Genomic DNA, 16,138 nt, shown 5'->3' with positions numbered 1-16,138 from the left:
CTCTTTAGACCAGCTAAAATTTCCAAACACTCTTCAAAGGCAGCCAAAAGTAGAGTAGTCCAAATGGGATGTAACCAAAGCATGTAACACCAAGGCAAGATTTCAAGATGCACAATTTTAAATGTGCAAAAAGCACTTTTGGTCACCTGCAGAAACCTGGGCCTCCAGGTTCAGCACCAAGTACCTGCATCTTCAGGAGGGAGCAACCCCATCTAACACAGGGCTGGATCCCTATTCGCTGATCTGCCTTCTAACTGAACAGAAGCACCTCGTCTTGGCTGGATTAAATCCAATTTGTTTGCCTTCAATCCAGTCCATTACTGATGCCAGACCAGGACAGCCTCTTTGGATTGAGGTGGAAAGGAGTAGCAGAGTTGGGTGTCATCCGCAAATTGATGGCACCTCACCCCAAAACTCTGGATGACCCCTCCTAGTGGTTTCATGTATATATTAAATAGGATGAGCATTTATTCGCATTTCACTGGGACCTATGTATTATTTGTTGTATCATGCCAACAGGCCATGTCCGTCTGAACCAACAGGACATGTCTATTCAGAAGTAACTCACACTGAATTCAATGAGGCATACTCTCAGTGTCTACTCTGAAGTATCATTATGCTCAGTGAGAGACCTATTCTCAGATAAGTGCGTACAAACATGCAACATGCATTACACATCTTTAGATCTAAAACAAATAATGTCTTGGAATGCCAAATATTATCTTATTAAAAAGAAATTAATAATCAACTTACTGATTATCTGTTTACTGTGGTCTAATGTGTTTCTTTGTCTAGAGATGTTTTTAGTATAAATAAAAAGCAACTGCCTTTATATGAAGATTCTTATTACAATTTTGCAAAACTGGAACACAACCAGTCCTAAAATGTACACATGCACTTGGAATTCATTTCCATCAACTTCAATTATACTCCACATCTACTCTGTATAATATTAGTCTTGAAGCTAAGTATGTTTCTTGAATATATTTTCTTTTTGTATCAAACCAGCATGACATCCTAGCTCAAACTAAGATGAAAAGCCCTTCCTCCAGTCCATCTGCCTTGGTCCAGTCTCAGAGGGAGAGAAGAACTGCTGGACACCACCATTCCCTTCTCCTTTTGTGTATGTCTTTTTAGACTGTAAGCCGCGGACAGGAAACTGTCCTAATTTAAAAAAATGTAAGCCACTCTGAGAGCTTTTATAATGAAGAGTGGAGTATATATACTCCAAATAATAAATACATCTCCCCAAAATTTAATGCATCATTTTATGTTGACAATGTGTGATAGATGTGCATGTAAGAATCTGTGAATTCATATATTTGTTTTCATGCAAGCGTTCCAAACACCTGTAAATACACATTTAACACAGCTATATATAAGTAAATTGGAAATAAATAGTATAAACCAGTAATTTGCACTGAAATCCCTGTAACCATAATGAGAAAAGCTCAGGAAGTTGCTGGAAAAATGAATGCTAGCCATATGTATATCCATTCCATACAGGCCCATGTCCATCTCTCAGTAAAGGTGCATCTACACTGTAAAAATATTCAGTCTGACAACACTTTAAGTGCTTTACCTCTACCCTATGGAATCCTGGGATTTGTAGTTTCCCAGGTTCTTTAGACTTCTCTGCCAAGATGCCTCACAAAACTGCAAATCCAGATTCTGTAGGATGGAATCATGGCATTTAAAAGTGTGTCTACATTATATTACAGTGTAGATGCACCCTAAGACTCAATAGCCAAGGACGGGTGAAACAATTTTTATGTGCAGGAACAAAATACTGCTGGAGCAGCCACAAATTAAGGAACAGGGCACATCACCATAGCTGAAGACTTCTTTCGTAGTTTCCCTTCCAGTGAAATTATCTTTTGTTTAAATACTGTATCTGTAACATACAGCTTGCGTCATGCCGCGTGTATGGGCAACAGTTTGTGTTTTTTTAGCGTGACTGGATGTGGTCAATCAGACAAATCAGGCTAAGACTATATTTTAACAGGTCATTTGACCACATTATGAAAAGCTCAAACTGTTGCCCATATTCTGTACAAAGTAGCACACCATATGTTGTAAATATTTAAACTACCTGTGATGGAGCTATTAATTCTATAAATGCCTTTTAATGTAGAATTAGTAGTAGTAATAAGTAGCCGTGGTGCTTTAGTATCACACTTTTCTCCCAAAATTGGGATTCAATGTAACTTACAATTTAAAAGACAATATGATAACTTTTTAATATCCTAATTAAGTTTTCATTGCAATGTGTTTATTTTTTAAAAAAATGCTATCTGCATCAGATAGTAGCCCTGAAGGACTAAGTACAACTCAAAGAGTACTAAAAGCACCATATTTAAGTTAATTATTTTTCCTGTGAACTGGATAACATACAAAATGGCTGCATATATTTGTTCACTATTTGTTCACTACTAACACCCACCGCAAATAACCGCAACTAATTGTAGCTCTCTGCAGCATATTTTTACAGTATGTGGTTTTTTAAATGTGTGCACATGCACACGCCAGCACACAAGTTGCCTCATATTTTACCGGTTAACCACAAAAGCATGCATAAATTCATTTCAATAATTCATTACATGTCACAACTGCCATGGATGCAAATGTCTTCCGTGTTTGGACAGCTCGGATTTTCATTAAAGTCTGCATATTACTGTGAGACAGGCTTGTTAAGGTTTGTTATAGAGGTCTTTATAGAGGTCCCCCCATGCAGCAATTAATTTTTGGATCTGATCTATTTTTATGTCAAATGGCCTTTTAAAACTAGCAGTGGATGCATTGGGGGGGGATCATTTGTAAAGAGCAAATACATTTACCCACTATAACCAATTATAGGGAACCTAGATACTAAAATTGTCACACACGGTAGAAACAAGGCACAGAAAACATTTGACCAAACAAACTCAAACATCTCTTACTGTACTCAGTAGGGCTCACCATAATACTAAGCACCTGCAGCTGCAATTCTTTAGCAGTTTACCCGGAAGTAATCACGTTAAAAATCTATGAGACATGTTCCAAGAAGACATTTACAGAACTACACTGGAATTCCATAATTTTAATTACATTTATTATTGGCAGCCTAACCTGTTCTGACTGTGTTTCTTGCACTTTCTATCCTCTTTCTGTATCTGTTTTTCACAACCATTCTTGGACCACAACAGTGCAAGAAAAAAAATCATGTGTTTAAACAGATCTCCCAAGAATGACAAAGGCTCACATCGGTTCTCTGAAAGTCTTTGCAGCAAGGAACACGTTTTGTAAAATGAAAAAGAAATAAAAAGAATGTACACGATATATTGAGCTTATTCTATCTTAAAAGACATTTAGTTGAAAGGAATGACATCACACATGTTCAATCGTTATGCACAGGCTTCAAAATGTTGTGCACATATTGGTGGAGTCTGGGTCCATCGGGTATTCTAGAACATCTATGTTCATATTAGACTACTTTTCAGTTCATTTTGATTATTATGATATATATCTGACATTAATATATTCCAACTCCATGCATCCCTCTCCCTATGTAAATGAACTGGTAATACAAACTTTCTCACTACTATTATGAAGGAAGTGTCCCCTATCTCAATAAAATTTACTTGCAAGTACAGAGCACTAATTCCTTATAATGAAGTTCAGAGTGCCATGCATCCTCAAAAAAAAATCTTATACAACTTTAGACAACTATCACTGCTAACACAATCACTGTCACAAAGGGGGGGGTCAAAGAAATACTCTTACAATTCATTTTCTAGAAAACAATATTTTAGTGGAGAGGAAGACTTGTACACCATCGATCCTCTTTCTTGTAATCTAAATCAGCTGACACTCATTCTTCCACAAATACAAGATAACTACGTAACAATATGGATGAGTGCTTAGCTTAAATATGGTGGGAAAATACACTGTTGGCAGATAATTAAATATATTTCTCTGAAATCATCAGCTCTTCAAATGTTTGTCAGTTGTGGCTTTAGCTCTTAAAACAGTTTCACTTATAGAATGTCCTCATACAAAACTGCATCTGTTTCTGCAGAGTTTATACAGTAGGAACCAATTACCATAAGATTGATTCATCATTTATCAAGGGGGGAGTTACATCTTAAGCACACTCTATAGTTCAAAGTCAATATTTTGTGTTGCCGCGAGAGCGTTTTCCCTTCTAGATAATGTTGCCCGTTCTTGTTCTCTCTCTCATTCATACACAGACCCAGTCGTCAATTAAACACTTCTTTGGGTTGTAATCTACCTTCAGGCAGACAGTAGAAGTCTTCCTGCCACTAAAAGATGGTACTCTAAAATTAAAGTACTTTTAACTGTGACTAGAAGAAGCATGGTGTAGTGGTGTGAACACTGGTTTACAACTCCCGAGATCAGGGTTTGACTCCCTGCTCAGCCATCAACTGAGTGACCTTTGGCAAATCATACTCTCAGCCACTGAGGAAGACAAGGGCAAACCCCCTCTATAGCAATAGCAATACCAAGTACATTTCTATAACGTTCATCAGTGCACTTAAGTATTCCCTTAGTGGTTTACAATGTATAAGCTAATTGCCCCCAACAAGCTGGGTACTCGTTTTAGTGACCTACGGAAGGATGCAAAATGAACAAGTTCTGAACAAATTTTGCCAAGAAAGCCTCGTAATAAGGTTGCCTTGGAATTGCCATAACTTGGAAACAATTTGAAGGCACACAACAACAACAACAAAAAGGACTAGCAACTGATCTGCTTAACTTTTAATTTAGCCAGTATGACTTTCAGTTACATATTACATTATATGTCTCTACATTACACCTTCCTAGTTTTCATTTACACTTACTCCCAAAGACTTTACCCGTAAGCATGATGCATTATTTCATTGTTGCCATTTCATGTTTATTGTATTTTCATCAGGTAAAGGGGTAATTCAGGAACCAGTGTGGTGGACTCTCGCAAGCAAAGGTGGTTTTGAGGTGAAGGGAGTCTCCCTAGTAGTGGTTTGGATGTTGGACTATGACTCTGGAGACCATGGTTTAAATCCCCACTCAGCCAATGGGTAGCCCTGGGCAAGTCTCTCTCACCCTCAGAGGATGCTGATGACAAACCCCCTCTGAAGAAACTTGCCAAGAAAACTATGATAGATTCACCTTAGGGTTGTCATAAGTAGGAAATGACTTGAAAGTACACAACAACATCCAAGGGATAGTGGAGTGATTGTTGTTGTTTTAAGTGATCTAGTTTTTCTTCAAGTGCCAGCATGATGTAGCAATTTGAACATGGGACACCAACTTGGGATACCGAGGTTTGGAACCTCGCTCAGCTATAAATCCCAATGGGTGACCTTGTGCAAGTCATACTCTCTCAGTTTCAGAGGAAAGTTTGCCAAGAAAACTGTGGTAGGTTCATGATAGGGTCACCATAAATCAGAAATGACTTGAAGGCACACAACAACAACAACGTTTTCATATACAATCTAAACCTGTGGTTTTCTCTGGAAATGTTAAATTAGCCAACTATCATATCGCAGTATATCTACAAGATATTGCTAGTACACTAACAGTTTTCCAACTATGAAGGCTCTTTCTATATAGGTGGGATTCAGATGCTTCAGATGCTACTCTACTGCATCTCCCAGTATTCCCTCCCATTAGTTATGCTTACTAGGACTGGAGGTAAATGAAGTCCAATAGACAGAGCATGACATTTCCATCCTTGAATGTACTTTCTCTTCCCCTGCATCTCTCTTTCACTCTCTAACTCTCTCTCTCTCTCTCTCTTGCTATATGTAAATATGTATCACATCAAAATAGGCAATATCTTTTATAAGACTTTTTTCCTCCAACATCTAACACACATTATTGCAGTTTTAGCATAAGAAGTTAGCATTAAAGTCAAAATATATTTCTTGTGCAGGTATTAGGATGCATTCCACTATTATTGGATAAACATGTTAGAATTAAAATGTTACATTAAATATGGTTTATTGGCGCGGTACAGAGTGCCAAAAAGAGCCGCTAGGGAGGCACCTCTCCTTGCTTTGCAGCAGTGCCGTAGCAACCAAATTGTGCGGCATTACTGCGCAGCAAGAAAGGAATGCGTGGAAGCGGCTCCTTTTTGCGGTGCACTTGCACCATGCCAAAGCACCAGTGTTGGCGCAATGACGTGCCAGCAGTGCAGGCCTGTTTGGATGCTGCGCTGCTGGCACATCATCGCTACGCACACCATCTGAGTGCTGCCGCACAGCTGCAACACACCCATGATGTGCTAGGGTTGCAGGGCGTGTGTACGCCCTGCCCCTGAGCAACTCTAGCACGTCATGGGCGCGCCACAAATGGCCTGTCTGTACCAGGCCTTAGTCTATCAAGAAAAGTTACAGAAGTGCCACTTCTAACGTGACACACTTACCAGCAAGTCCTACTGACTTCCTTCTCACTGAAAGTAGTAAATAAAAAAAGAACTTATATAGCTATTTTGATTAACGTTTTGTTGTTGTTGTGCCCCTTCAAGTCATTTCCAACATATGGAGACCCTACGACAAACCTATCATAGGGTTTTCTGGGCAACACTTGTTCAGAGAAGTTTGCCTTTGTCTTCTCCTGAGGCTGAGACCATATGACTTGCCCAAGGTTACCTAGTGGTTTTCCTGGCCAAGCTGGGAATCGAACCCGGGTCTCCAGAGTCACAGTCCAGGACTCAATTCTTTCCAACTAAATAAATTTAGGACTCCTGACTTCTCTTCTACTTCTCATTATTATTATTTTTAAAAACCTATTAAACCTGCTCACTTTCTAAGGGGATGTTATTGTTGTTATTGTTGTTGCTGTTGTTGTTGTTGCTGTTAGCTGCCTTCAAGTCATACTTGTGTCATGGCGATCCTGTGAATGAAATGTCTCCAACCCCAACCCCCATCCTCTCCCTCACTGCTCAGGTCATCGACATAACACATGGTATATTGAGGAAAGAGAAAGAAAATGCCAATAAGCCCTGATCATGGGAGTGGTTTAGATACTATATTGCTGTAATCTAAGCATACATCTTCCAATGAACTCAGCAATACCTCCAAGCAAGTGCTTACATCCTGCCAAAGTCACTGGAATTTACTTCTTAATAAGCATTTTTAGAGCCATGATTCCAACTTTTTATACTTTATCCTTTCTTTGTAATTCCTTTAATATGTAGGCATTGTGCATTTTAGTCTTCAACAAGACTAAACAAATCTTATAAAAACAGCTCTTATAAATGACATCTTATAAACAAATGCGCAAAAATATTACAGTTCATATTGATGTTTCAAACCCATTAGGATTATGACTTTCTTTAGAGCATATTGAACAATGTGCTTCAAAATTATACAAAGCATCAAGCATAGGTATTTGACTAGAGAATATATTAAGGAAAATGAGAATGCAAAATTGCAAATATTTTGGAAACCAGAACAATTGCAGATTCGCATTAAACAAACCAAGTATCTTAGCAGATAAAGGTGATTTGACAAGCTAAGTGACTCCAGAATGTTTAAAGATAAAAACTGCTGTTGTTGTTTTTTAAAATCCTTTTTTCCAATTCACTCTAATAAGAAATCATTATTATTCTCTAGGCTTTACTTTGAAAGATTTTAAATACATCAGCATATAAAAATAAACAGTGTTAAAACCTAATGCTTTAAAAAGCTGTGTCATCCAATTACACATATCAAAATAGCATGTTCTAATAATTCACACAAGCACATTTGTCTTTGTGGTTGGAACTAGTTTTCATTATCATGATAGTCAACTCTTTTAAATATAAAACAGTATAAAAGGAAATCTTTTTTATACGTGTGTTCTTCCTAGAAAAATACCCCTTACATGGTAGAGGCAGGCTGAAGGAACAATACAGAAGGATTCGGCACTTATAAATTACTCTATTCATTTGCAAGGAAATACTGTACTAGCAAAAGTTAGCAAAACAGTAGTCAAAGACAATATTCAACTGAGATTTAGTTATGATTAACTATGGACCCAAACAGACGGGCCAAAATAAAGCTGCTTCAGGTCACTTTGGAGGTGTACTATTTAAATGACATGGGCATCTTAAAAGGCCAGAAGCTGCACCAAAGCTGAGCTCTGGTCCTTAGGAGCTTTATTTTGGCTTGTCTGTTCAGGCCCTAAGCTGCATTCATTTCATAAGGGTGATTTCAGTGGGCTTGCTCTAAGTATGACTATATCTGAATATAGCCCACTATAATTTTAGAATTAGACCTCCTGCATTAAAACTTGCATGAGCATTCAGACTAAATAATGTAAAGTTTACTTTACATTGCCCTATGAGAGACAACAAACATATGACTCTAATGCCAGTGTTCTGACCACACTCCATGTTCCATCCAAAGGCTTCAACTGAACATCAGCGGTGATTTCCCACTCATATTTCCAACAGCAAGAAAGGGTCACAACATGCTGGCAATTAACATTTGTATGTTACAGAGGTTAACGGTGATACACTACTTTTTAAAAGGCTACTAACCTGCTTAGGAGTAACCAAAACTCTAAACGTAGTTTAGAGAAACCTAAGTAAATATGCGTTAAGCCTAGGCTCTATTTTTAATACGTAATGTTTCAATTCAATCCTTGTTTATGATAGACTAAGACCCACTGAACTCAGTGGGGCTTGATTCCAAATAAACATGCATGGCTATTAGTCACAGTGGCTACTAGTCATGATGAACATACATATGTCCTCCAATATGCCTCTGTACAACAGTTGATGGAGAGCATGGGCAGGAGGGTGCTGTTGCATTTATGTCCTGTGGATTATAGTCCCATAGGCAACTGATGAGCTACTGTGTGAACAGAAATCTAGACTGGATATCAATTTGTTTTTATTAACTATGATTCATCTTCTTATAAACAGGACTGAATTGTAAGCCGTTTAATTGCATTTTACAATACAATTTAACATTTCTATGAGTGGGATTTTAAAAAGTGCCTGTTCTTAAATTCCTAAAAGATGGAAACAGTGGGTTGGAGCCAGACATTGTCATGCTTTGAACAGATCCACTGAAATCGATGGGAATTGAGATTTAGCTATGATTAACTAAGCTGCATTGGTTTCATTGGGTTCCTTTCAGTGGACCTGCTCTAAGTATGACTACATCTGAATATAGCCCACTATAATTTTAGAATTAGACCACCTGCATTAAAACTCACATGAGCATTTAGACTAAACAATGTAAAAGTTGATTTCACATTGCCCTATGAGAGACAACAAAAGTGTGACCATCAAAACAGGATAGTAAGATTCCATTAAAACATGTACACACACTGTATTTCTGTTTAGGTAAGAGCCAACTAGTGCTTGAATAGGTCTGAATCAATTATAGAGAATTTGATAACAAAGGATATGTTTAAACCTTCTACTGCTGCTATAAGAATCAATTGGGATGAATCAAATATGACAGAGTACCTTGATGTCTAGGCTTGACAATGATACAGTAGCATGTTATTTGTTCATTTACTTCGTTCGAAATACACTTTTAACAGAACTTACTTCTACAGCCTTTACTGTTTAAACTGAGTTATACTTGAGTTATACTGAGTTATACTTATGCAGAGCACATACTACTCTAGTGCTCCTACTACAGGGACATCCTCCTCATCCTTATTGCATAAATACCAAGGACACACCAGTCAATTTTATACTTCTCTGCCGCTTTCTGATATCAACCCTGATACAACATATAATGTTGCCAGATTTTGTGCAGCTGCAGTTAAAATTTGCCAGGCATAGACCTCCACAGCAGACTAGTACCAATCTTGTCTTGCTATACTGGAATCTGAAAGGATACTTTAAATGCTGTTTTTAAATTGTGTTTTTACCTTCTATTATTCTGTGCTGGTCTGTGACCATAATAGAGATTCTCTTGAGTTATGCTTGAATCTACCAAACCAATTTTCTGTCTTTTTTAAAACATTAACCAAAGGGAAAATGCACACGAAAAGGGAAGAGTTGTGAATATAGATATACTTTCACCGGGATTTTTAGAAATCTGACTTTCCTGGCCATTAATCATCCTTTTTTTTGAAACGCTTATGGAGCGAATTACTGGCTGAGAAGTGCCGCCAATTCTAGTAAGTGAATGTTGCCCAGCAGGGATATAAAGCTGTCAACACCACAGAGCTCTTGCTTGCTTTAACCTCTCTCCCAGGCATCATATGTGCTTTAAAGAGATATTCACCTTTTTTCCCCTCGCTCACTTTTACCATAAAAGCTGCCAATCTTGAATATCGCAGCACTTCTGTTTTATTACATAGATGCTGAAAACAGAGCACTTAGATAACTGCAGGAAGTGACAGAATGCCTAAGGCTGGCTAATTCGACTCAGATTAACATCAGACACCGTTATTAAATTCCCAAGGCAAAATGCCTCTAACGGGCTCTAACTTTTCCTTCAAGAGTTTTACATCTCCCCATAAACAACAACAACAACAACAAGTTTTTAACATCAGAACAGCTAACATGTACCAGCAATAGTAGAGCATTTTGTAATATCATTTATCGTATAGGGAGGAAAAATGAAATGGACCAAATTCAGATCCTTGCAAGTGTTTCTTTTGCTAAAAGATGCCATTATTGGGAAGGAAGAGGAAGGAAGGAGGAGGACGAGGACAACAACAACAACAACAACAGGTATATGTCCAGCATAGTAACTGCCAGAGGCTTCAGATCTGTTCATCATGCTCAAAAATAATGATGTATTCTTAGCAGAGTGAAAAAAATGGTACATACTAAAGAAAGAGTATATTACTGTTTTTCTCCCATGAGATGCAAAATAATTTAGGTTTTTGTTTAGAGATAGATAAGATAGATAGATAGAGATACATGTGCATGCGCACATGAACACGCACATATGAGTGACTATCAAATAATACTTTATAAGCAAATTAAAATATTTCAGCTTCTGCCTTTTTCAGTCGTTAAAAAAATGACTTGGATTAAGGTGGCAGACTGGAATACTAGGTCAGATTAAACTTTATTATATACAAATACATATACTTGTCTGTGTATTTAAAATCTACTTGTCAAAAAGCCAGCATCTTCACTAATTAATCATTATCTTTCAGGCCGATAACTAATGTTCATGAAAAGCCTCTTCACTTTACTGTGCGCTAAATGTGCCTTCAATGCAACTACAAAGCTTGCCATTTCACTTTCATAAGGCAGAGAGAGTCAGACATCTGGCATTGATTCCTCTTTTTGATATAATTAAGAATTCTCACATTGAGAAAAATCAGATCCAAGTGGTTCAGTTAAAAGGGGACAAGATTTGTACTATTTTCACATGGATCCTGAAACCGTGTAAGTTTCTTCTGATGCCCCAATTTATAATTTGTTCTCAAAATGTGACCAATTCTTTCAAAAATATCTTTAAAAATATATACTTTAGAAGGACAGTGGAAAAAAGCCTTTCACAAGATAGCTATCTCAAAAGCTTTTCTAAAATAAGATGAAAATCAATTTTAGTCATTGCCTTATCAAGGTGGGTTGATCTAATTACTTTAGTACATAGTATTACTCATCTAAGAAGCACATTTCCCCCCATTTCTTGTTGGCTTCTGTTCTGTTTTTAAGGAAGTGCTCCAAACATAAATATCTGCTTTAGGCACAAAGTTCAAGGGAAACTGTACTGCAAATCTCCTGTTTAAACTGCATGGAAAGCTAACCTCTTAGAAGACCGTGGCATTCAGAAACCAAAATATTCTTTTCAAATTCTTTAAAAATAGCATCACAAACCATTGTGGACTCCTTTGGGGAAAGCATTATAGCCATTTAAGATCCATGTATGCCAAAATATTAATATAATTCTCCCCATTCCCCGCAGCGTATTTTAGCAGAGCATCTTGTTATATTAATGCGCACTTAAACTCTTTCAAACCAAAAATGCTTCTGAACTGCCCCAAATGCTTCCAAATAGCCCTGGTTTACTCCAGAGGTCATTCTGAAACATTTGCAGACTGACCTAGTAGCAACAAATCGGTAAGTATTCTTCTTATTACCATGCTAGATAGAAACTTATGAAAGTACAGTATTTAACTGTGCATTTTTTCTCTGTTCTGTCTAAGAAAAGAATGAGAGAAAGAAATGCGTTTGGCAAAGGTTTCCAAGCCAGCCTTTAAACTTTTTTCTCACCCAGCATAAAGATAGTATGAGCTACCTAAGAATGCAAAGATAAGTCAGATCAGGGAGAATGAAGAACCTCAAGATGCAGTTCCTTCAGCAATTGCTAACACAGAGAGCAAGGGACAGAGAAAATGCTGAAGCTCTTAAAAACTGGCAGAATGGCACTATGCTGCACTTACTACTAGCTCTTTGTATCCAAGCATATTAAAGTACACAGAAAAAAAGGCATATGTTTGCAAGAACTGCCCATTAGACTATCATTCCACCCCCCCCCCCATAAACTTTACAGAAAGATTAGGTCCCATTATAAAAAATCAGCTCCAAAGATCCTCCAAGATGCTGTTTCTCAGCAGTTTCCAGCAATTGCCAACACACTGAGCAAGGGAGCTTTGGGACACAGAGAAAATGCTGAAGATCTTAAGATGGAATAATAGATTTGAATAAATGAGAATCGTGACATTCAGGATTTTGGTGTATCTGTGTGAATTATTTAAGTCACACCACAAGGTTAAGAACATGATATAATTGCATAAACAAATCTGCAACAGCTGGATCCTTGCTTTAAAAAGTTAAACTGCAGTAACTCTATTTTAAAAGCCAACTTTCTTTTGTTTGGGGAAGTCTGGGAGAATATCTTATAGAGAGAGATGCTTTTGGCATTATATTCTACAGATTGCCATGAAACAACTTATCTGAATACTGTATTTTGAACTCACAGTTCTAGAAAGCCATTGCTGATGCATAGCTAGATTCCACAAATTTCAAATAAGTGACCCTCTCCTTTTCTCTCCCCTCTGACAAGTGACCCACAATACATATGTATACTTTATTTATCTCCATGCATCCTTAGTTACTAAAATGATCGTGCCATCCCCTTAAAACACTAAGACTTCTCCTATTAGACAAAGATTTTCAATCAGTTTCTAATTTCAATGTATAACTGAGCATTTAGCAATGTATAACTGCCTGGAAAGGATCCCTTGCCCCCCTGGCCCTCTTTAATCCCGGCTACACTGCTATTCCATATCATAGTCATAGCTCTAGAAAACATACCACTTGCTGTGATGCCTTCTTTCTGTGAACTTTAATGTATTTGAAGTGAAAGAGCTAATAATACCTTTTGTTTTTCAACTCAAGACTCAACTCAGAAGGAGGAATCTTCTCTGCACGGCTGCTAAAGAAGGACTAGTTTCTTTAGCTCCAAAAAGCACCAAAAAGGCCACTTTTGGGGAAGTTCAAATAAAAAGAAATGTAGCTTTTATTTATACCCCGCTTTTCTGCTACATAAAGTCTGTACAATACTATATCTAAACCCCCCCTTTTAAAAAAAAAAAAGGATTAAACACATTGCAACTTAAGATCAATTGATAATAAATACTGCTAACAACAATCTACTGGGAAATGGGAGAATGATAGTAGACTTAAGGTGGGGAGAAATCATTAGCCAAGGTTGTCCTATTTGGGGGAAGAGATCCGTCAAAAGAAAAACACCCAAAGGCATATTTATTATTATTATTATTATTATTATTATTATTATTATTACTAAAAAAATAATGAAATAAAATAACAACTCAAAAGCTTTCCATAAAGACACACACATATATATATATATATATATATATATATATGCGCGCACACACACACACACACACACACACATATATACTAACCAGAGGAGCAAAATAAAATAAAATAAAATAGTAAAATTAATAACCCAAAAACTTTCTAGGAAGGCATGCATGTGTGTGTGTGTAATGTTTCCTAACAGAGAGGCAAAAATAAAATAAATGAATGAATTAATAATAAAATTAATAACCCCAGGAAGGCACATACATACATACATATCCTAATAGAGGGGCAAATAATATAATTAATTAATTAATTAATTACCCCCAAAAGCTTCCCAGGAAAATCCAGGAGGAGCCTTTTCCCTAAACCAAGCCCGGTCCAGCTGGCACAGAGTGCCCAAAGGATGCCCCAGCGTCCCTCTGTGTGTGTGATTGTGTTTGTGTGTCTCTGTGTGTGTTACCTCCCAGGGTCTTGGCCAGGGCGCCGTTGCTCCTTCCTCGGGCTCCCAGGGGGCTGCCGTTCTGCTCCAGGCGGGCCACCTTGGCCGGGGGAGGCAGGGCCAGGGGCAGGGAGGGCAGAGGGGCCAAGGGCCCGCCTTTGGCCTCGGGGCTGCCTCGCTCCGGGGGGGCTCTCGCGGAGATGCGGCGGCGGCGGCTGCTGCTGGGGCTGCTGCTGCTGCTGGTGCCCGGGGCTGTCGCTGCTGCTGCGGTCCATCCTGGCCCTGGCCGGCGACAAGGCCCCCCCCGGGAAGGTCGCAGTAGAAGGAGCAGGGGCCTGCGGGGAGAGACACAAGAGAGGCACACCAGTCAGAGACATTGGCCCTGGCCCTGGCCCGCCATCCCAGGAAGAAACACAGGCAGAGACACCCCGAGGCTTCCTTGTGGGTTTCTGGGACCCTGTGGCCGTGCTCTAGAAGAGTTTTCTTTCTGACGTTTCGCCGGCATCTGCGGCATCTTCAGAGAAGCCCTTCAGGTCCTATAGCTTCCCCTTTGCCAGATGCCACAGATGCCGGCGAGACACCAGGGAGAACCTCTTCTAGACCACGGCCCCAGAGCCCCCCCCAAACCCCCCCCAAACCCCGGGGAAGGAAGGGGCTGCCTCCCGTCCCAGGAAATAGGAGGGAATGGGCTTCCCATCCGAAGGAGGAATAAGCCCAAATTTAAGTGTCCCGGGTGTTTCGCGCTTCAGGGCCCAGGAGGCAGCAGGAGTCCGGGAAAGGGAAGGTCTCAGCCTCCGGCTCTCCTCATGCCCCCGAGGACCAGGGATCCCGGGGGAGGAAGGCTGCAGTGCCTGGAGGCCCGAGGCCCGGAAGCGCTGGGGGCTTGGGATGCGCCTTCCCGGGCTTTTCCGGGCAAGGTTTCCTCAGAGACTGAAAGGGGGGGGGGTTGCCATTGCCTTCTTCCTCTTCCTGCCCTGAGGCTGAGAGAGTGGGACTCGGCCGCGGTCAGGCAATAGGTTTCCTAGCTGAGATAGGGACTGAAGCCCGGTCTCCAGAGCGCTCCAAGCCCCAGGCGACCCCGGCCCTTTTCCCCTCAGAAAGCTCAGCCGCCCAGCCGCCTTCGTCCTGGCCCAGAGAGCGGGGACTGCGGCCGGGGCCCCAGAGCCCCGCCGCCCAGAAACCCTGGGGCCCCGAGTGGGCCCGGCCTCGCCCTTGGGCTTTGTAGACCCCGGGAGACCCAGGGAAAGAGGGAAGGAGGGAAGGAGGAAGAAAAGGAAGGAAGGAGGAAGGAAAGGAGGAAGAAAGAAGCAAGGTAGGAAGAAAAGGGAAGGAAAAAAGGGGAAGGAAGTAAAAAGGAGGGAGGGGAGGAAGTAAGAAAAGGAGGGAGGGAAGAAAGAGGGAGGGATGGGAGGAAGGAAGGAAGGAAGAAGGGAAGAAAAGGGAGGAAAGAAGGGAGGGAGGATGGGAGAGAGGAAGGGAGGAAAAAAGGAAGGAAAGACTGGAGTCAACAAACCGGGGGGAGGAAGCTCCCAGGAGCCAAGGGGCAAGGCGCTTGGGAGCCCCAGAGCCTCCCAGGCAGTCTGTGTGTCTGGTAAGAAGCCTGGGCGGCTGTGTGCCTGAAGCCCCGTCCGACTGAAGGGGGGCCCCATCTGAGGCTTTTCTGGGCGAGGCCCCCTCCCTGAGAGAAAGAGAAAAGGGGGGCACCTCCGTCGCTTTCCCCCCCTTCCTCCTCCTCCTCCTCCCCCGGAGGCTGAGAGAGTGCGGCTCTTCCAAGGTCAGCCCTGGTTCGCAAACTCTGCCTACAAAAGACGGAGGAGTGGTGTATTCATTTTATTTTTTTAAGTCATGTCACCATTTCAGTTTCCCAAGACGCCGCTTAAAGAAAATCAATTCTACTCTTCAATCCTATTATTATTATTATTATTATTAGGCAAAAGAACCCCAAGGCGCCCGAGGTTGGCTTTGAAAGG

At 40.3% G+C, this 16,138-nt stretch overlaps 1 protein-coding gene across 2 annotated transcripts in view; it reads right to left on the bottom strand.

Moving 5' to 3' along the window:
• Positions 1-14,336, bottom strand: part of SATB2 (SATB homeobox 2) — a 190,404-nt gene extending 176,068 nt beyond the window's left edge. Inside the window, exon 1 of one of the 2 annotated variants that reach the window (XM_042480085.1) lies at positions 14,190-14,336. The gene's annotated coding sequence lies outside the window, so the exon portion shown is untranslated. The remainder of the gene's footprint in view (positions 1-14,189) is intronic. The other variant, XM_042480093.1, reaches the window with a different exon arrangement.
• Positions 14,337-16,138: the final 1,802 nt, after the last annotated feature.

This window comes from Sceloporus undulatus, chromosome 1, assembly GCF_019175285.1.
Source record: "Sceloporus undulatus isolate JIND9_A2432 ecotype Alabama chromosome 1, SceUnd_v1.1, whole genome shotgun sequence".
Taxonomy (NCBI): Eukaryota; Metazoa; Chordata; class Lepidosauria; order Squamata; family Phrynosomatidae; genus Sceloporus; species Sceloporus undulatus.
The sequence above is the reverse complement of the archived record's forward strand: the minus strand, read 5'-3'. Positions and strand labels throughout refer to the sequence as shown.